Here is a 23,411-nt window from a genome sequence, read left to right on the forward strand (position 1 = left end):
GGCATCTTATACAAAATTACCATCACAATGGGAGTTGAACTAAATCATTTGGTATATTCTTTCAAATTGTGACTGTCTTCACTTAAGAGGCAACCAAGTAAAGAGGCAAGACCCGACCTTAAAGTCAAACCAGTCAGATTCTAATCCCTCCCACATGCCTCCTACACTTAATAGCTGCAGGGCATCAAGAAAATTACTTAAACAACGCCTGAGCATCAAGAAAATTACTTAAACAACGCCTGATTCCCCATCAGTCAAATGAGATAACACTACCTCCTCTACAGCACTATGATGGGGACTCAATAAGTTGCTAAATATAACACTTTAGCACACTGCCAGGCTATAGTAGGCACAGATGTTGGCTTTTAAAAAACAAACAAACAAAAAAAAACCTATTCAAATTAAATCTCTTCTATTAGCTTCTTCCCCACTGCCTACAGACATGCTCAAATCTCTCCCATATAATTCTTAAAGGCTCCCTGTACACCATGGCCCCTCCTACATAGACCTCAGCTACAGCCTTCAGCCTTCTTTACCCAACCCTCACAGACAAAACCCAACACAGAATAGCCTACACTCATTTTATCTGCTTCATCTATTCAATTTTCAATCCCACTGCAATCTGACATCTCCATGCACCAGTGCATTGAAATCATTCTGGAAAGGGTTGCCAGTGACTTTCCAATTGCTATATCCAATATGTTGTTCTTAATCCTCTTACCAACCTCTCTGCAGTCTTTATAACTGGACAAGTCCTCTCCTGCCACAGCTTCTGGGGATGGTGGGACATACACCATCCCCTTCTCACTCTCTCATCGTCACTCCACTTTCTGGAACTCCTTTCCATGCTCCTCTTTAGCCAAACCCCTCACTATTGATAGACTGCAAGGTTCTTTCTGTGGTTGTCTTCCCTCTACACCAGACACAGACATTATGGGAGGGTTCATCCACATTGGCCTCAACTGTCCTTACCAATGCCTCAGAAATACACAGCAGGGCTTCCCTGGTGGCACAGTGGTTAAGAATCCGCCTGCCAATGCAGGGGACACGGGTTCAAGCCCTGGTCCGGGAAGATCCCACATGCCGCAGAGCAACTAAGCCTGTGCGCCACAACTACTGAGCCTGCACTCTAGAGACCTCGACCCACAACTACTGAAGCCTGCGTGCCTAGAGCCCGTGCTCGGCAACAAGAGAAGCCACCGCCCTGCGCACCGCAACAAAGAGTAGCCCCCGCTCACCACAACTAGAGAAAGCCCACACGCAGCAACGAAGACCCAACGCAGCCAAAAATAAATTAAATAAATAAATAAATAAATTTTAAAAAATCATATTAAAAAGCTGTTAATGAGATTTAAAAAAAAAATAAAAAGAAATACACAGCAAGAACCTCTCTCCCCTGAATCCAAGTCCAGTAAATCGAAGTGCCTACTGGGCACAGCCATTCAGAGATGCTTCTCACACTCAACAGAGACAAAACTGAATCTAAAGCTTAACAGGGATAAAAAGGAATCTTTCCTCCAAAATCTACTTCTCTATCCCAGAGTCTCCATCCTGGTTCATTCAATCCATCCATAGTCTTGCTTGTCTTTTTGTGACCAACACTGACCGGCACTAATCCTCAAAGAGCTTATGTGTAAGAGGGAATACACAGGCGGTTATGATACCACAGGCCAGGTGCTGCAATAAAGAGAAGCACAGAGCACCATGAGAGCCTTTAGTAGTACAAGAACAGTGGGATCCAACCTTAAAGAGTGTAAAGGGAAGGGAGAAGGAAGAACATCTCCTACACAAGCCCTGCCCTCCACTGCAAGGACCACATCAGAATCCGAGGAGCCATCCTGAGCCCTCCCCCACTCTCCACTTCCATGTGGATGCCAACTGTTGTCTATTCAACTTCCTGAACATCTTTCATATCCATTCTCTAATCTCCATTCCCAATGTTACTATCCTAAGTCAAGCTTTGGTCCTTTCTTTCTTAAACTACTCCAAGAGTCTTTGCTGATTTACATACCTTTTGATTTTCCCCTCAATTCTCTTCTATACACTATAAAAAATACAGAACAAACTTTCAAAGCACAAAATTGATCACGCCATCCCTATTTTAAACCCTTTAATAGCTCAGAACCATTTCAGCATGAAAACCATGATCCAGGTCTTGTCTTCTCCCCCAGCCTCAAAGAGCCCTTTAGCCTACTTGAAACCTTTGCTTCATTCTAACCAAAGTTCCCATGGATACCAGGCTATTTCCCTCCTTTGCTGTACTGTATACAGACATGCATCATGTGTATGACATTAATGAGTACTTCCTGTGAGCTAGACATCTACAAAGTGCATTACTGTGCACTTTCCTATTTAAACCCTAAAGTAACTCCACTGAGAGTGATCATGAATATCTCTAATTCACCAATGATGGAAATTAAAATGCTTGCCCCAGATCCCATAGTAAGAGCTGAGGATGTGACCTGAGCCTTACCTAAAATTCTATTACCATATTCATAACTACTATGCTATTTCCTTGGCCTTTCCTCCGTTGGCAATCTGGCAAAAACCTATCTTTCAAAGTTTACCTCAAGTATAAACTGCATTATGAAGCCTTTCCCGACAACACTCCTCACCAAATACCAATGTCATTTTTTTTAATGCTCTCCTCATTCTCACTCAATATCCGCAGTCAATTGCCATTCTTCCTGGATTCTGCATTTGCAAATTCACCTATTTGCTAAAATTTATAACCCCAAAATCAATGATTGCAGCACTTGTATGGTTATTCACAAACACGCATGGAGTGGTGAAATATGTGAATCACCCTACATGCATGTTCATCCAGCTGAGGTCAAACAAGGCAATGATTTGCCTTCTTGTTTCAGCCCTCATACTGTAAACAAGTATCCTTTTTGCAGTCTATTTATTGCCAGTGTTTTTTGCATTTTTTTGTGCTTCTTTTTGGTGATTTAGCTGCTTAAACGAGCCCCCAAGCACAAGTTCCTAAATGCAAGAAAGCTATGATGTGCTTTATGATGAAAATACATGTTACATAGCTTCATTCAGTTATCAGTTACATTGTTGGCATGAGTTCACTGTTTCTTTTTTTCTTTTTTGTTTTTTTATAAATTTATTTATTTTTGGCTCTGCTGGGTCTTCATTTTGGTGTGCGGTTTCTCACTGCGGTGGCTTCTCTTGTTGCGGAGCACAGGCTCTAGGCACGTGGGCTTCAGTAGTTGTGGCACGTGGGCTCAGTAGTTGTGGCTCCCGGGCTCTAGAGTGCAGGCTCAGTAGTTGTGACACACGGGCTTAGGTGCTTAGTTGCATGTGGGATCTTCCCGGACCAGGGCTCAAACCCGTGTCCCCTGCATTGGCAGGTGGATTCTTAACCACTGCGCCACCAGGGAAGCCCTAGTTCACTGTTAATGAATGAATAATTACATATTAAATAAGGTGTCTTTAAACAGAAGCACACATAACACAAGATCAATATACCACCTTGACAAGCGTTGACAAGCATTGTGATCAAAGACGCATAGGAATCTAACCTATATTTCCCCTAGGAGCAATGGTTCAGAATTCACTAATTCAGTATTCACAGTGACTTTATAGAACATAACTACCACAAATAATGAGAATTGACTGTACCTAAGCCCTTTTAATTAGATCATTCAGAAAAAGCCCCTACCTACCCCCCCAGCCCATGGAAGCCATTCTCCTCCCTTCCCCTCAAGAATTTCTCCCACCTACAGCAGTGAGCCAGGCAGCCAATCCTGCAGACCACAGCTGACCTGTGCTAGATCAATCACTCCCCCAGGAACTCAGAAGTGGGGAACAGAGGAAGCCATGAGGGGCTGTGGCAGCCACTGTCTTCCTTGGGCATTAAGAGAAAGGAGATGAGCAGAGAGAAGGGGAGGTGGGTGGGGAGAAAGAGAGAGAAAGATTGATTTTAGAGGGGAAAAAAGAAAGGGAAGAAACCAAGCCTGAGTCACCCAGGCATAATGTAAGTCATAAGGTAAATGCCTGAAGAGTCTGCATCTTCAAGAGACTGCAGGGTCTGGGGCTTCCCTGGTGGCGCAGTGGTTGAGAATCCGCCTGCCAATGCAGGGGACATGGGTTCGAGCCCTGGTCTGGAATGATCCCACATGCCGTGGAGCAACTAAGCCCGTGTGCCACAACTACTGGGCCTGTGCTCTAGAGCCCGCGAGCCACAACTACTGAGCCTGTGTGCTGCAACTACCGAAGCCCGCATGCCTAGAGCCTGTGCTCCGCAACAAGAGAAGCCACCACAATGAGAAGCCCGCGCACCACAACGAAGAGTAGCCCCTGCTCGCTGCAATTAGAGAAAGCCCGTGGGCAGCAACAAAGCCCCAACACAGCCAAAAATAAATAAATAAAATAAATAAATTTATTAAAAAAAAAAAAAGAGACTGCAGGGTCTGGAGACTTGAAATCTACATTGCAACAGGCACTCCAGATATGATTTAAATTCTTCCAATAGGAAGACAGTTGAATTCAGAACTGGGCAGAGCGGGGAAAGAGGTGGAAACCCACGAGGCATCCTTTTTGTTGGAACAGATCTAGCATAGGTAGTCTGGATCTTTAACAGTTCTGGCATGATTCCTGACCCCTAGATCACAACTTAGATAGTGAGTCCATGGAACAAACAAATGCAGCAGCAACTTCCTGCTCCCCAGATCTCAGCCAAGGTGCTATGATCCTGTACCCTGATTCTTCAGTTTTCTATTTGTGGCAGAAATGGCAGTTCCCAAGGCAGGCCCACCAGCAATGGTGTTTTGGGAGATATCCCAGGAGATAGGTCCCTGGGGTCCCAGCCAAGAACCTGTTCTCCAACCTTCAACAACTCCAGTATCAAATCTCTTTCTGGGTAAGTTAACCAGGGACGTGTCCACTGTCTGTAATCGAATCATGACTGATAAAATTATCAAATATAAACTAATTAACGGTGAGTAGAAAAGAACCTGGTATACAAATAATCAGTTCCTTGTGTATCTTAATGAAATTAAGCCAAATTACTCAAAATTCATTTTGTAGTAATTGAGTAAAATTACTAACTGAGCCATTTAACAAACTAGCCAGCCACTACAGCTACTTTCCCTTACTGGTCGAGCATAGTAGAAGCTCTCAATAGCCTTTTGCTTAACCAATTCACCAAATACTAACGCAATGTCTGTGAAAAACGTCACTGCTGCCCACAACATAGGCGAGGCTAGTAGGCTATACCTATTGTGTCTAAGTATCAGCTGAAATGCATGCTTAGCAATCAACAGTGCTTATTTCCAATCCAGTTTATGCAAACAGTGCCATTATGTGATGTGATTAAATATTATTTAAGTAGATGAAGTCTGAATACAAAAATGTTACTGTTTCTACAAAATTTAAGTTAAATATTTTGGAAAAATCCAGTATAGATAAGATGATTTAAAAAAAAAAAAAAAAGTGCCAAATGAAGTGTGGGAACTGCAGTAGTAAAAAGTTAGGGGGTAAAGGGATTTGTAAAATCTAGAAGGATTCTGGCTCATATTATTTCAAGTGTCTAAACTCTCACTTTAAAAAAAACAGAAACTGAGAGTGGTACATGCTATGTTGGGAGTGTATTGCTTATGCAAAAGAGGAAATGCAGGACTCGAACCTTTACTCAAAGAAAAGGCTTTATCTTACAACAAAACATGAGCAAATGAATGTATATTTATGTTTTAAGTAGAAATAAAATAATAGATGTATCTTTCTTTCTGATTTACATCTTTAAAATAAAAACTACTCAAGAACTTTTGGAAAAACTACTCTATGCCTTTATAATACAGGCATAAAAATAATGCAATGTCAACATTTGTCAAAATATTTCCTTGTGGCTAAACAGAGCTATTTCCCTTGTCTGTTCCATAGTGCCAAGCCCTCCATCCCTGACTTAGGAGAAAGTCAAATCAATAAGGGAACTTAACTTGAGTTAAAGAAAAACACAAAGCTCTGTAGGTTTACTCTTATACTTGATGCTATTGTAAATAGTATTTCTTTAACTTCTGCTTTAGAAATAATTTGAAATTTACAGAAAAACTGCAGGAATAGAAAAATAAAAAACAAAAAAAGCCCTGTTACACTTAACCCAGATTCATCAAAGTAGTATTTTACCCTATTTGCTTTATCAATTTGTGTTCTCTTTCTCTCCACATACTCACACATACATGTAATTTTTCTGAGCCATTTGAGAGTAAGTTGCATATATCGTGGCCCTTTACCCTAAAAACTTTAGTGTGTGTTTCCTAAGAATAGAGGTCTTCTCTTACACACAGACACAAGAGTTTTCAACTCCAATAAGTTTAACATAGATACAATACTTATATCTAATTTCTGTGTTCCAATTTTGTCAAGTGACCCAATAATATCTGTTATAGCATTTTTTTCCCTCCAGTAGGGAATTCAGTCTAGGATTAGGTATTGCGTGTAGCTGTCATTTCTCTTTAGTATTCTTAAAACTGGAATATTTCCTGAATCTATTTTTGTCTTCAATGACATTGTCATTTTTGAAGAATACAGTCACTTTTACATTTAAACACTTAAACATTTAAACAGAACATTTAATTGTTTTAAATACAACATTTCTTATTTTGGTGTATTGTTTTCTTTTGTTGCTGGTATATTAAAATGTAATTACCTTTTTTTTTTTTTTTTTTGTCTGCGTTGGGTCTTTGTTGCTGTGTGCGGGCTTTCTCTAGTTGCGGCGAGTGGGGGCTACTCTTTGTTGCGGTGCACGGGCTTCTCATTGCGGTGGCTTCTCTTGTTGCAGAGCACGGGCTCTAGGCACACGGGCTTCAGTAGCTGTGGCTTGTGGGCTCAAGAGCGCAGGCTCAGTAGTTGTCACTCGGGCTTAGCTGCTCCACAGCATGTGGGATCTTCCCGGACCAGCGATCGAACCCACGTCCCCCACATTGGCAGGCGGATTCTTAACCACTGCGCCACGAGGGAAGCCCCATAAAAATGTCATTAACTTCTAAATGATCTCATATCCAGCTACCTTGCTAATAATCTCGTTTCCAAAAATTTGTCTACAGATTATTTAATGATTCTACATTGATCATGTGAAAATCATCTGAGAATAGTAATTTTTTTGTTGTTTCCTTGACAATACTTATTCATTTTATTTCTCTTTCTCATCTTACTGACCTGGCTAGGGCATCCTAGTGCTAAAGAGGAGTGACAGTAGAATGTCTTATTGTAAAGGGAATGCTTTTAATCTTTACTCTTCAGAATAATGTTTACTATGTATAGGTTCCCTTTAAAAGGTTAGAAAGTTCTTTTCTATCCTTTTCTCAAGGTTTTTTGTTTTATTGGGGGGGGGGGTTGGTTTGCTTTTAAAAGAATTTTATCAAATGCTTTTTCTGTATCTATTACGATCGGTTTTCTCCTTTACTACTGAGATTAAATATGATTTTAATGTTGAACCAACCTATATTTCTGGAATGCACCCAATCTGATGATGATGTATTGTCAGAGTTGCACACTGTGGAATTATTTGTGTTAATATTTCATTTAAGGTTTCATATCCTACCTTCATAAGTGAGGCTAGTAATTTTCCTTATTCATATTGTCATTGTCTGGTGCTGGTATTAAGACTTGCTAACCTGGGACTTCCCTGGTGGCGTAGTGGTTAAGAATCTGCCTGCCAATGCAAGGGACACAGGTTCGATCCCTGGTCCGGGAAGATCCCACAGGCCTCGGAGCAACTAAGCCCATGTGCCACAACTACTGAGCCCACGTGCTGCAACTACTGAAGCCCGCGTGACTAGAGCCTGTGCTCCGTGCCTGGAAGCCACCACAATGAGAAGCCTGCGCACCGCAATGAAGAACAGCCCCCACTCGCCGCAACTAGAGAAAGCCTGCGTGCAGCAAGCAAGACCCAACGCAGCCAAAAAAAAAAAAAGACTTGCTAGCCTGAAAAAATGAGTTGGGAAGTGTTCCTGAAAGAGGGAAATTTTGAGTTTGCGAGGGTTGAAATTAGGTATAATTTGAATACTTTGTAGAACTAGCTTGCAAAACCATCTGAACCTGGTATTCTTTGTGGTAAGACATATAACTACAGAATAAAAACTCTCAGATGGTATATTTCTACAACTTGAATACATTTCAGCATTTATATTTTTCTGGAAAACTGTCCATTCAAATGTATTAGCATAAGTTTTTCATGGTCTCACATATAGTTTGATATTCTTTTCAGTCCTAACACTGTTCTTGTCCAATTATTTTTTCCAAGATGAGGATCTATAGCTCCCATCACTCTCAAAAATGTATCACATATGACCCCAAAAATAGTTAAGAACCACTGGACTAGATCATGGCCACAGAAGTGGTCTGAGCTGTGGTTCCATCTATACCCAGAGGTATAAGCACTTCATCTTTGTTAATGTTTAGTCTTGGTAACCTTTAAACTTAGGAAATTAAACAAGTTCAGTGTTCCTAAACACTAGTGGGCAGTGGTTCCGTCAGTTCACTAAAAAACAGGAATGAAAGTGTTCTGATTTTTCATAAAGTTACACTTTTTCTTCTTGAAGAATGCTCTTTCTGCTTTCTTGGTGCTTTTTTGAACAGTAAGTTATAGTAAGTTTTCTTTTATAATTTTTACTTTAGAAAATTAAAAGTTGACAAGCCTATGTCAGTCCAGCTTATTTTTTCAAATCTGGGAACCAATAAACTAAATGATCTCTAAGATCCTTCATGAGCCCAGCGTTACATGTGAGAGAGGGAAAAGAAGAGAGGGTAGAGGGATGGAAGGAATTGCTTATTTACATTAATAAAAATCGAGTAACTTACTCAAGTTGAAGTTCTTATTTACCTTCCTGGTTTCCGAGCTTTTAACTCTACAGACCCCCAACCTCTACCTAGATGGATGAAACTTCCAAAGGTAACATTCTCAACAAACCATTCTCTTAGTAAAAATGGCTTCCAATTGGAAGCCATTCAAGTGGAATCTGAAATGACATTGGCAAACCACTTTAATTTCCAATTCTTCAGCTTGACATTTAAGATAAGTAATCCCATTATTTTCCTCTAAAGCACACAGATTTTCAGACCTAACTATCCCTCCTAAATTATTCATTCATTCATTCATTCAAATGACAACCCTCTCTTTCTATAGCTAAATAAGATTAATCAAAGAATTTGCCTGCTAAAATTATTTAACTTCAAGGACCTGGAGGCAATAAGGAGGAAAGAAAAAACTTTATCTTAGATAGGTAAAGATATAAGAGCAATCTCAAAAATGCTGAACACAAGCACTGACTATTGAAAGAGCCATGCCCACTACAGAAAAGTTAATGGAGGCAGACCACAAAGTCATCCTAAGATTCCTCCAATCAATCCCCAAATATGTGACCAAGCAGAAGCAGAAGACTCTGCATTACTAACAGCAGAGGCAGCTAACATTCAAGAACTTAACATCAAGAGGTTAACAAACTCATTCAAGGTCACACAGCTTTGAAAAGATATTTTCAAATTTTGTTGTGGATAACTAAATGGGCAAGTAGGTGGAAAGGGAGGCTCAGGTGCTTGAAATGTGCTTCCACCTGGCTCTAGATGCAGAAACCAAAAGTAAAAAGAATTCCTCCCAGGATAACTGCCTAACTCAACCAAAATCACAAGGAAAACAACAGTAATAAAGATTGGCCAACTGACCAGAAATTCCTTCCCCTTTGTCAGATAGCAAAAATCCAGAAGAATGAGGAATCCTAGCAAAATTGACAAATACACGCAGTATGTACTTCAGAGTCAAACTCAAGGTACAAACATAAATGTTACAGGAGTTCCTGGGGAAAAGGCAAGACCACAGATGGCCACTGTGGGGGAAGGCATAAAGAAGAGGTGAGTTTGAAGTGGGTCTTAAGTAAATTGGATCAAAAAAGGGTGAGCTATCCTTCTATGGGGGATAGGGAGCACATAATAACAGTGCTAATATAGGAAAATTAACTCATTTAATCCTCCCAAGAGCCCAGCCCTACGAGGTAGGTATTATTATTAACCTTATTCTGTAAGTGGGGAATTGGAAGCGCAGAGCGGAGTTCTCAAACTTTTTGATCTCAGGTCTCCTTTATACTTTTAAAAATTATTCAGGAACCCAATAATAAGACCTTGTATTTATGTGGGATATATATTTACTAAAACAGAGGAATTGTAAAATTATGAGTTAAAAGATAAATTTTGAATCCCCATATGTATGAAACTTTTAAGATAATTTTAAACTGTACATGGGTCAAAGGCAACAATGGTTCTCAACAGAAGGTGAGGGGAGGGATTTTTATCCTGTTTGGAAAACTGGCATTGTCTGAAACCACTGCAGTCCTCTTTGTTCGTCACAACTGGAGGAGTGCTAGTGACACCTAGTGAGGAAGAGGCCAATGGGGGGGATGCTGCTTAACAGCCCTACAATGCATAGGAAAAGCACCTACAACAAAATAATTATCCAGCCCTAAATGTCAATAGTGCAGAAGTTAAAAACCTTGCTCTAGGGACTTCCCTGGTGGCCCAGTGGCTAAGACTTAACACTCCCAATGCAGGGGGCCCAGGTTTGACCCCGTCAGGGAACTAGATCCCACACGCCACAACTAAGAGTCGCATGCCGCAACTAAAAGATCCTGCATGCCGGGCTTCCCTGGTGGCGCGGTGGTTGAGAATCTGCCTGCCAGTGCAGGGGACATGGGTTCGAGCCCTGGTCTGGGAAGATCCCACGTGCCGCGGAGCAACTAGGCCCGTGCGCCGCAACTACTGAGCCTGCGCGTCTGGAGCCTGTGCTCCGCGCAACAAGAGAGGCCGCGAGAGTGAGAGGCCCGCGCACCGCGATGAAGAGTGGCCCCCGCTCGCCGCAACTAGAGAAAGCCCTCGCACAGAAACAAAGACCCAACACAGCCAAAAATAAATAAATAAATAAATAAATAAATATTTAAAAAAAAAAAAAAAAGATCCCACATGCCAAAACGAAGGTCTCGCGTGCCGCAATGAAGACCCAGCACAGCCAGCCAGCCAGCCAGGTAAATACATACATACATACATACATACAACCCTGCTCTACCGACATTTAGAAAGCAACTCCAATGTCTATCTACAGAAGAATCAGTCAATAAATCAGAGTATATTCACCCAATGGAATATTACACAGCAGTGAAAGTTAACAAACCAAAGCTACTCCCAACAATATGATGAACCTCAGAAAGTTAAGTCTTGGACTAGTCAAAGTACGTGTCCATTTACAAACCTAGAAAATAAAGTTTAATTTGTTTTTTAAGGATAAATGCATACAAAATACATTTTTTTTTTTTTTTAAGCAAAGGAATACTGAACATAAAAATAAGGACAAGGTTGCGAATTCTTTGGCAGTCCAGTGGTTAGGACTCTGCATTCTCACTGTTGAGGGCCTGGGTTCGATCCCTGGCCAGGGAACTAAAATTCCATAAGCCACATGGCTCGGCCAAAAAAAAAACAAAAACAAAAATAAAAAGCAATAAAAGAAAATCAGGACAAGGCTGCCAAGCGAAGGTAGTTGGGATAGAAGAGAATCACAAAGTTTTTCTTTGTTTTAACATCTTTATTGGAGTATAATTGCTTTACAATGGTGTGTTAGTTTCTGCTTTATAACAAAGTGAATCAGTTATACATATACATATGTCCCCATATCTCTTCCCTCTTGCATCTCCCTCCCTCCCACCCTCCCTATTCCACCCCTCTAGGTGGTCACAAAGCACCGAGCTGATCTCCCTGTGCTATGTGGCTGCTTCCCACTAGCTATCTATTTTACATTTGGTAGTGTATATATGTCCATGCCACTCTCTCACTTTGTCCCAGCTTACCCTTCTCCCTCCCCGTATCCTCAAGTCCATTCTCTAGTAGGTCTGCATCTTTATTCCCATCTTGCCCCTAGGTTCTTCATGACAATTTTTTTTTTTTTTTTTTTTTTAGATTCCATATATATGTGTTACCATACGGTATTTGTTTTTCTCTTTCTGACTTACTTCACTCTGTATGACAGTCTCTAACAAAGTTTTATATATGGGTGAATTCATAGTACTGTATACCATGTCTTTCACATGCCTCAAGCATTACATAAAATCTTTTTTAAATGATGAAACAATCAATATAAGTTATGAATTCCTGAAAATACCTGGAAATTTTAAACATACTTTAAATTAATACCAAGAAATTTTTTTTACTTCTATGCTGAAACTATTCTTTAATATAAAAAAATCTACCAGTAATAAGCAAATAATCACTCCTAGTTTTTATTTTTCGTGACTCCATATTTTTTTATATTAAAGGTACCAAAGCAAGACAGACCTGCAAGCCCAATGAACACCCCAACATAGGGCTTGAAACTGTTTTTTAAATTATATACTGTGGCATTATTTTAATTGAAAAAGCCTAGGCCTGGGTTATGTATTTGTATTCAAGCCCTTAAAAAGGAATTAATTTGCTTAGGTCTCCTTCCCTTAGCTTACTCTGTTACACAAACAATAACACAACTATAAATACCTATAATGTATAGATTAAATGAACAATCAAGTGTGGCTCCTTTGGTGGAAGAACTTAAAATCATCAACTATAACATCAACAATAATTTTAGCATCAAAAGGTAATCTGTGCAGAAATTCATTTACACACTAGAGAGACTTCCCTGGTGGTCCAGGGGGTAGGACTCCACGCTCCCAATGCAGGGGGCCCAGGTTCGACCCCTGGTCAGGGAACTAGATCTCGCATACATGCCGCAACTAAGAGTCCACATGCTGCAACTAAAGATTCTGTGTGCCGCAACTAAGATGCAAATAAGACACAGCCCAGCCTAGAGAAATATTAAAAAAAAAAAAAAGAAAATCATTTGCCCACTAGAATAAAATTCTTTTCTAGCTATGAGAACTATGAATCCTACTAATACCCTGTAATCTGGTAAGAAATCTTGTCACATAAATGTATCATAATGGCAAGGGGAAAGAAAGTTTACAAACAGCAGTAATTCAAAATAAGAAATCTCTTTATCTAGGAAATAGTTCGCAGTGTTTCATAAAAGCAAGTGATTTCTTACATTGCAATGCAGGAAAGTGTCATGACAGACATTATGATTCAATTTGTTAAAGGTACAGAGAAGACAAAGATAAGATTAAAAAATCAGTAAATATAAATATAGACATACTGCTAAATTCTCTTTTGGAAGAAAGTAAAAAATTAAATTTTCAGTGGAAAAGTACGTGATAAACAGTGATCACAACACAGAGAAAGCATCACTGTGGCATTAAATCTTCTTTTTAAGAATTTAGAAAATACTAATTTAAAATGACCAATGTTTTCTTTACTGTTGGACTCTACTTTCAAACCTACTATTTTTAACTTGAAGCCAAAAGTAATCTCTAATCTGCATATCAATAAAACATTTAAACTTGGAAAAAAATGTTTTAAAAGTTATAAGAATAAAAATCATTTTTAAAACATGGAAACTTAACCTTCTATCTGATTATGAGAGATTTGTGTCTGTCATGAAAAGGGCTAAAAAGGGAAATTCTGATCCATTTTCAATAAATGTGAATTAAGGAAAAAAACCTTAACTCTCCGTTATTTCCAATTTTTAAGAAAATTACATTAAAATTTGGGTCCGGACAGACCCCAAAAATTATGCAATGAATGCCAACTAATATTTCTGCTTGAATAGAAAAAAAGGATTGTTCTCTTATGACCAAGAAGAATTTAGAAACTTGATGCACTTTCTATTATTATGCAGCGGTGTGACAAGGACACACAAAACGAAGAAGGCGATTTCAACAGTTTCCAAAACTTGTATTTCACATGATTGTGAGTTCTGACTAAAAGCTTGCTGGGCTTAGACTGTATCGCTCGGGGAGCTTTGCGAGGAGGAGCCACTTCAGCGGAAGGGCGAGAGCTGCCGTGGACCCACAGCACCTGCTGCGGCTTCTTGGCCACCACCGGCCCGCGGCGCCCTCTGCAGGCGGGCTGGTTAACCAGCACTGCGCCGCCCACACACCAGCTGGATCCCGGAGCCGCGTAGACACCCAGGGTGAAACACGCGTCGCCGCCAACCCTACAGTGAAGCCCGCGTAACTTTTACATCTGAGATTACCGAAACCATTTAGACCTACGAGAAAAACTTACCGGAGGCCATGTAAATTACTCTTAGGTTCTTAGTTTAACATATTAAAACGACAGCCAAATTTTGAACCAGTTTGAGAACATATTTAAGTGCAATTTCATATGCAAACTTGGAAATTATATTCCTAACAATCCACAATCGCATAAGCCATATGCAGTATCAGCTATACGTGACATGCAAACGCATCTAAAAATGTTTTCAATGTCTACTAGGTGAGTTTAATTTTCCTCAGGTTCACAAATATTAAACTAAATTATAATAAACACAAATACAATCATGATACAAGCTCAAAGGAAAAATCATAATCTGTTACCCAATGCTTCTTACTGATTATAAAATATGGTTTAATATATTAAAATATAAGGCCAAACCTTCATTAGTGTTCACAGAAATGAACTCTACCTGGGCTGCATTTGGTTTGTTTGACTCATAATTTTTCTTTGTTGTTAATAGCAAAACAAATGTCTCCATTTTCCTGGTCTTATGGAGGGAGGCCCAGTCCCTCTGCACAAACTCCTTCAACAGTGTGAGACTGAGAACTATGCTGACAACTCTTTTTTTTTTTTTTTTTTTTTTTTTTTTTTTTTTTTTTTTTTTTTTTTTTTTTTTTTTTAAGAAATTCACGTTCTTTTATTTTTTTATTTATTTATTTGTGACTGTGTTGAGTCTTCGTTTCTGTGCGAGGGCTTTCTCTAGTTGCGGCAAGTGGGGACCACTCTTCATCGCGGTGCGCGGGCCTCTCACCATCGCGGCCTCTCTTGTTGCCGAGCACAGGCTCCAGACGCGCAGGCTCAGTAATTGTGGCTCACGGGCCCAGTTGCTCCGTGGCATGTGGGATCTTCCCAGACCAGGGCTCGAACCCGTGTCCCCTGCATTGGCAGGCAGATTCTCAACCACTGCGCCACCAGGGAAGCCCTGACAACTCTTTAAATACCACTATCTTATTAAAATGAACCTTTTAAAGAAAAAAAAAAAAAGCCTTGCATTTGGTTCTTTACTGTGCTTTTTACATATAATACTTCATTTCCATTCTTAAAAGTTTTCTGTGAAATTATGAGACTAAGGCTCAGAAATGGAAATCCCTATCCTAAAATCTAATAGCAAGTAGGTACAATGATTGCACATTTAGTATCCCCCAAACCCAAACCCTAAATATAACTGACCTCTTTGCTCAACTCTCCTGCTACCACAAAAACAAACAAACCAAAGCCCACTAAATTTAAGAATAAATCTGCAGCACCAAGCCCAGATGGTTGCACAGAATTATGCTCAATTAAGAAACATAACCCAATGTTACTTAAGCTGCTCCTGAGCACAAGAAAAAAAAATAATAAGCTTTAAAATCCTTAAGAAGCAAGGCTAAAATGGGTAACAAAACTTGACAATTGGCCCAAGAAGACTGAAAAACAATTTTATTTAAGAGTACTGATGAGAATTCTTTTAAAAATGAGCAAGTGGGACTTCCCTGGTGGCAAAGTAGTTAAGAATCTGCCTGCCAATGCAGGGGACAGAAGTTCGAGCCCCGGTCCAGGAAGATCCCACATGCTACGGAACAACTAAGCCCGTGCGCCACAACTACTGAGCCTGCGCTCTAGAGCCTGTGAACCACAACTACTGAGCCCGTGTGCCACAACTACTGAAGCCCACGAGCCTAGAGCCTGTGCTCTGCAACAAGAGAAGCCACCGCAATGAGAAGCCCGTGCACCGCAACAAAGAGTAGCCCCCACTCGCTGCAACTAGAGAAAGCCCGCACACAGCAACAAAGACCCAACGCAGCCAAAAATAAAAATAAACAAATTTATAAAAAAAAAAAATGAGCAAGCAAAATCCAAAGCACATTAAAATAATAAACCATGACCAAAAGGTTATTCCAGGAATACAAGAATTGTTCAGTATTAGTACATGTGTTATACAATTCTTTGTGTATGTGTATTGAGTGCGTGTGTATATGGATAAGTATATCTGAACATACGCATATTCCCTAGCTCTGTTCACTGAGAGGGCATGGGAGCAACACCCCAATATCAACAAGCACCTAGATCTTGGCTTCTAAATATTTGAGGTAGGGAACGTTCAAGATGAGCCTGAATCTCTCACTGTGCCTGAAAGGAAGGGAGTGCTCAGAGAACGATGGGACATGTCAAAAGGACAGAGAATTTACCTTGAAGGGTTCCCAGGGGCCAAACCTATGACAATTTAAGCATCAGTATAAATAATATTAACAAATTATAGCTCCCTGAATAAAATAGGAAACCATAAATCCAAATTGACAAAAATAAATGAATAAATTGAAAGCTTGATAAGGAACAAGATATGTACATAGTTTTTTGAAACAAAAGAATAACTTTGGAGCAGAGAAGCACAGAAGATTCTGTCTTAATCAAGCAATCAAATCGAACATTACTAGTAATAGAACAAAATGAAGTTGTATGCCACCTGATAAGATATAATTAAAAGAATACAGCATCACCTCTGTGATATTCCTGCCAAAGATGCCTCAAGAATATAATCATGAGGAAACATCAAACAAAAATTAAGGGAGTCTCTAAAATAACTGGCTTGTAATCTTCAAAGGTGTCAATATAATGAAAATCAAAGAAAGACTGAGAACGATTTGAGACTGAATGATGTTAACTTAAGAAACCTGAAAACAAGAAAATGCAATGCATCATTCTGGACTGGATACTTTTGCTACAAAGAGTGCTATAACAAATGGTGAGATGTAAAATGGTCTAAAGATTAGATGACAATAATGTATCAATGTTATTTAACCTCTTGATTTTAATGTATATACTTGTGGTTATGCAGGAAATTGTCTTTATAGGAAACACACACCCAAGTATTGAGGAGTGATGGGGGCATAAAGGCAAATTTTTCAAGGAAATAAAAGTTCTTTGTACTATTAATACAACTTTTCTAAAAGTCTAAGATTGTCCCAAAGTTAAAAAAGAAAATTATTTTTAAAATACAAAGGAATAAATTTAAGAAATGTGCAAGATCTATGTAAAGATAGCTTTAAAATATCCTTTATAAGGACTTAAAAGAAGACTTAAATGGAAAGGCATACCATATTTGCAGGCAGGAAAACTCAATATTCTAAAGATATTTCTCTACATTTCTCTATTAAGTTTATTTCCAATAAAACTATAAATAGGTTTTTTAGAACTTGACATATTATAAATATAATGAGGAAAAATAAACAAGAATAACCTGGAAAGCTCTAAAAATATATTATAAAGCTACAACAATTAAAACGTTGAGGTAATGGTACATAAATAGATTGCTGTAATAGGAATCAAAATAACTTTCAATACTGCACTGGTTAAATAAATTATCATACACACATACAATGCAATACTGTGCAATCACTTTAAAAAAAGAAGCTCTAGGGACTTCCCTGGTGGTCCAGTGCTTAAGAATCTGTGCTGGGCTTCCCTGGTGGCGCAGCGGTTAAGAATCTGCCTGCCAATGCAGGGGACACGGGTTCGAGCCCTGGTCTGGGAAGATCCCACATGCCGCGGAGCAACTAAGCCCGTGAGCCACAACTACTGACCTTGCACGTCTGGAGCTTGTGCTCCGCAACGGGAGAGGCCACGACAGTGAGAGGCCCGCGCACCGCGATGAAGAGAGGCCCCCGCTCGCCGCAACTGGAGAAAGCCCTCGCACAGAAACGAAGACCCAACACAGCCCAAAATAAATAAATAAATAAATAAATAAATTTATAAAAAAAAAAAAAAAAGAATCTGTGCTTCCACTGCACAGGGCATGGGTTCGATCCCTGGTCAGGGAACTAAGATCCCGCATGCCATGTGGTGCAGCCAAAAAAAAAAAAAAAGCTCTATATTTATATTTTAAAAATCTCATCCAAGGGGGTGGGGAAAGGGGAAATTAGATGAAGGTAGTCAAAAGGTACAAGTTTTCAGTTATAATACTAGGGATATAACATACAACATGATAAACATAATTAACACTGCTGTACGTTATATATGAAAGTTGATAAGGGAGTAAACCCTAAGAGTCTCATCACAGGGAAAATTTTTTTTCTATTTCTTTAATGTTGTATTTATATGAGATGATGGATGTTCACTAAACCTACTGTTGTAATCATTTCGTGATGTATGTAAGTCAAATCATTATGTTGTACACCTTAAACTTATACAGTGCTGTATGTCAATTATACCTCAATAAAACTGAGGGGGGGAGGGGAAGGTCACATCCAAGTTACACTTAAATGAAAAAAAAAATATTCAAAGCAATAAGTATAGGTACTACCATTTGTGTAAAAAATGCATACATATGCATATACACACATACGCTTGTACAAAATATCTTATAAAGAATATATAGACTATGTCTGGAAAGCCCCAAAAGAAACAGTTTTAACAATGGTTGACTAATAAGAGGAAATGCCTATCTGATGGCCAAAGGTAAGAATATACGTACTTTTTACCCATTTACACCTTCTCAGTTTTATACCTTGTTGTATACCTTGCACTGCCTACTTAAAATAATATTTCTTTAACATATATGTACATAAATAATAAAACAAATTTTTAAAAATAAACAAAAATAAATAAAATTATCAAAAAGGAATGAAAATTGAATTCCCCTATCTCAGGGCTAGATTCTTCCTGCTAATGAAAGCCGCCTGAATGTTGTAGACTGAGAGTTCTCAGTAAAGTGTCCAAATTTTAGGCGAGGGTTCCTTTTGAAAATTAAATAAGAACAAAATGGATGAGATAAGCTACCAGCAAAAATAAATAAATAAATAAGCCTCATCAGTACCATCAGTCTCCCACTCAAAGGGATGCCCGTGACCTTGCTGAGTATTTGATGGACTCCCAAAACAGAACCAAAGCAACAAGACTGATTTTCAATCAGAGAAACAAAGGGATGTCCTCAGGACTAGAATTTAAACAAATGCCTAGTGCAAAAAAAAGAGTTAAAAGGTGAAGATAAAGAAAGAGCCAAAGTGAAGAAATTTGTCTTCTTTAACCTCCTTCAACAGGAAAAACGTACCTGCAGGAAGAATGTCCTGATGAACAGAAGTGAGTACTTCTAAGGGTCAAGAGAAGCCCAGCAGGTGAAAAATATCCCCGTTCAGATTACTCCTCAATGCTACCATCTCCATCTGTGGGACCTGCCTGTCACCAAATAATGTGTGCTTTCCCAGGGACCAGACTTTCTAGAAAGAGCCCTGAGGAACAAACATGTATGCTTTGGGTCTGAGCTCTGGTTCTTCCTGTGAGTTTGATTAGGGAGTGACACTGAGGACCTTAGTCCTCCAATGCCTGACATACTCTGGATCACTGGGAAAAGTTCAGATTTCTGAACCTGCAATGCTGAAAATGAGAACAGGAATATGTAATCCCCAAAAAGTGCTGTCACTGTCACACACACACTCCAAAAGGTCCTATCTGGCTAACTGTCCTTATTTTGACATTTCTCTCTAATTTCAAACTTTTCCCATTCCTTCTCTAGTAAATAGTAAATCAATACTTAGAATATGTATTTTGTACAGTTATCAAATATATTTTCAAATATTTAATTTAATCTACTAAGGCCTGAGTGTTAAAAGCCTAAATAATTTTAAATACAGCTTTGGGAAATTTTACTGATGATTACACATTACAAACGATTACTATATGTTTCCTTCAATTTGGTTTGTAAGTCCCACTATAACTAGACATTTTCCAAATTTAACAGAAAGGTATCACCTGTATACCTAGTTCATCCAAAACCCTCTCAATCCCTTCAACTCATGCCAGACTGCAGGGTTTAATAAGGGCTATTAGGACTTTCTAAATTATCAACCATAAGTGAACATTCATTATCAACATGCTTGATTATGACAGGGAGAGATTTCAGCAAAATAAAAGATAAAAAGCAAGGCTTAGTAAACTTTGATAACTTAGACAGAAAAGGAAAAATATGCAGGCTAGGAGCAGATACGTAGAACACTGTGCAGTGCAAGATTACATATCATGAAGGTAGAATGTAAGTCCTACTTGGACAGAGGTTCCCAAAACACAGTCACTAGAAAACTGGCCTCTAACCACCATTTTAAAGTGTATTATTTTTAAATTTTATTTATTTTTGGCTGTGTTGGGTCTTCATTGCTGCACGCGGGCTTTCTCTAGTTGTGACAAGCGAGGGCTACTCCTCGTTGCGGTGTGCAGGCTTTTCATTGCAGTGGCATCTCTTGTTGTGGAGCACGGCCTCTATGGCATGTGCGCTTCAGGAGCTGTGGTGCGCAGGCTCAGTAGTTGTGGCTCGCGGGCTCAGTAGTTGTGGCTCATGGGCTCTAGAGCGCAGGCTCAGCAGCTGTGGCACACGGGATTAGCTGCTCCGCAGCATGTGGGATCCTCCCAGACCAGGGCTCGAACCCGTGTCCCCTGCATTGGCAGGCGGATTCTTAACCACTGCACCACCAGGGAAGTCCCTAACCACCATTTTAAGAAAGGTGTTATTTTTCCTATTTGCAAATACATGGTAATGTATAGGAAATTTGTTTTTTCAACTGAGCCTTTCTTACTATAAATATAATAATGTTCATTCTCAAAAAAAAATTTTTTAATGATGGGAAATCAAAATTACCAGTAATCCCACCACCAAGTTAACATTGCAGTGTATTTTTTCTAGACATACACCCATTTATAAACATGTTTAAACACAACTAGAATCATACAATGTATATAATTTTGTTTATTGTTTTTTTCATTAAACAAAGAAGGTTTGCAATTACCTAATGTTTTTAAATATTCTTCCAAGTTAGTAATAGCAGAGCATAGAGTTCACTTAAAATAGCCCCTGTGCTAGACACTTAGGTTATTTCTAATATTTAGTTAGCAAAATATATAAGAGATCAATATTTCATGGTGGGGCTAAACAGCACCAAGCCTTTTCCTTGCAGGAGTTTTGGTAAGTGAACAAATGAGAACCACAGCCCTAAAGATAAGCTCTAGTGATACGCTGAACGTGACACTCATGCCTGGCCAGGCTCCTTAATTCATACATTCACAAATACTTACTGGTTTGCCTTGACCCCCTCGTTTTCATTTCTGGAATTGTTTGGTTTGTAATAAATTGAGAAAATAAAATTGATGAGCAGCCAGCCTTAAAACACACCTGTAATGAGCTCAGGGAAGCAGGGTGGAAGAGTGCTATTAGTGACCCCAGAGAAACCTGGAAGAGAAGACCTAAAACGAGTCAGGTTTAAATTTTTCTCAACCTGACCTTAAGCAACCCTCCTTTGAGATCAGGCCAGAACTTCTAAGAATAACTAGCTTCTGGCAATAGCCAATTCTTTAAATGTGTGAGGGGGGTTGGAAGGTGGTATTTAAAGCTATACTTATACTTCCCATCAGATAAGACTAAGAAAATAGTAATTGTGTTTCAAAAGCGGGGAGAGGGGCTAATGGATTGCCTTCGACCTCTGCTATTCAAACTGCAGTCAGCAGTCCTACCTGATTTAGTGGGTTATATCAATATTTTTATAATATGTGATACAATATCAGAGTACAGACAATATCAGAGTACAGAACAGGTGGCAAACTATTGTTTTGTGAAATTTTTGTTTCAGTTTTATACGTGTGTGTGTGTGTGGTCAGGATGGGTAAAATGTATTTCCTACCGTGTGCCTGATTTTAATTTCCTTAATTTTTTCATATATGTAAATGTCATTAATTTGTATAACAAAGGTTTACTGAGCACCTACACTATAGTGCTGGTGAGACAGCAGCGTGCTGGTGTGATGTAAGTGAATAATAGTTGATCCCTGCCGTTGTAGAATTCTTTCAGTTTAGAAACAAACTATCACATAATCACATAAATATAAGATTACAAACTGCTAAGTGTTATGGAAGGAAAAGTTTAGTAAATTAGGATCGGTTATCATTAGGGAAGCTGATTTAGATTGGGGAGAAGGTAGGGGTGACACGTCAGGATTGTGTGAGAAACTGCATTCAAGCAGAGACCAGAAAGATGTACTTGGAAAGGAAGAGAGTGGGAAGGAAAATCTGCCTGGCAGAAAATGGCACTTTCAGCAAGGGTCTGTAAGGTCTGGGGAAATGAAAAGCCACTGGGCAGCTTCCCTGGTGGCGCAGTGGTTAAGAATCCGCCTGTCAATGCAGGGAACACGGGTTCGAGCCCTGGTCCGGGAAGATCCCACATGCCACGGAGCAACTAAGCCCATGCGCCACAACCACTGAGCCTGCGGGCCTAGAGCCGGTGCTCCGCAACAAGAGAAGTCACAGCAATGAGAAGGAGCCCGCACACCACAGCGAAGAGTAGCCCCTGCTCTCCGCAACTAGAGAAAGCCCGCGCAGCAACTAAGACCCAACGCAGCCAAAAATAAATAAATAAATAATTTATTTTTAATACCAGGTATTAATTTAATATTGAATATTTCCCAGGTCACATGAACCTGAAATTTATTTAGCCTAATTTTTCTTGTATTTAGAATTGTTTGATTTGTAAGCGCTTACTTTACTTTCTTTTTTTTTTTAATGGATGGCCAGTTAATTGAACCCAGTGTTTATATTTTATTTATTTATTTATTTATGGCTCTGTTGGGTCTTCGTTTCTGTGCGAGGGCTTTCTCTAGTTGCGGCAAGCGGGGGCCACTCTTCATCGCGGTGTGCGGGCCTCTCACTACTGCGGCCTCTCTTGTTGCGGAGCACGGGCTCCAGACGCGCAGGCTCAGTAATTGTGGCTCACGGGCCCCGCTTCTCCGCAGCATGTGGGATCCTCCCAGACCAGGGCTCGAACCCGTGTCCCCTGCATTGGCAGGCAGATTCTCAACCACTGTGCCACCAGGGAAGCCCTAAATAAATTTATTTCATTAAAAAAAAAAAAAGAAAAGCCACTGGGCAGAAAGGTAGAACCATCTATTGATAAATAAGGCTTGGGGGGGAGCTTGGGATAGGAAGAGATAATGCAGGACTTTTAAGTGTCCTGAGGGCCATTAGAATGATCCAATTTGCATTTTAAAAGATCACTGAGTAGAGAAGAGATATCAAGGGGGGTAGAGTGGATACAGAGGTGGTACCAGGTGGAGACTAGAAGACTGATCTGATTCATATTTAGGAAGCAGAAGTGACAAGGTTTGGTGATGGTACAAATGCGAGGGCTGAAGAGCCATGAGGTGTCTGGGATAACCCTCAGGTTTCCCAAGTTAACAGTGAAATGGAGTGAGGTGCAAGAAAAACTCAGAGGACCAGAGCTGAGAGGAAAGATCACAGTTTGGCCTGTTATAGTTAACAGGTAGAGATGC

At 39.6% G+C, this 23,411-nt stretch overlaps 1 protein-coding gene across 11 annotated transcripts in view; it reads right to left on the reverse strand.

Moving 5' to 3' along the window:
- KDM4C (lysine demethylase 4C) overlaps positions 1-23,411 on the reverse strand; it is a 423,829-nt gene that overhangs the window by 395,193 nt on the left and 5,225 nt on the right. The gene's annotated exons all lie outside the window — the stretch shown is intronic.

Source organism: Balaenoptera ricei, chromosome 6, assembly GCF_028023285.1.
Source record: "Balaenoptera ricei isolate mBalRic1 chromosome 6, mBalRic1.hap2, whole genome shotgun sequence".
NCBI lineage: Eukaryota > Metazoa > Chordata > Mammalia > Artiodactyla > Balaenopteridae > Balaenoptera > Balaenoptera ricei.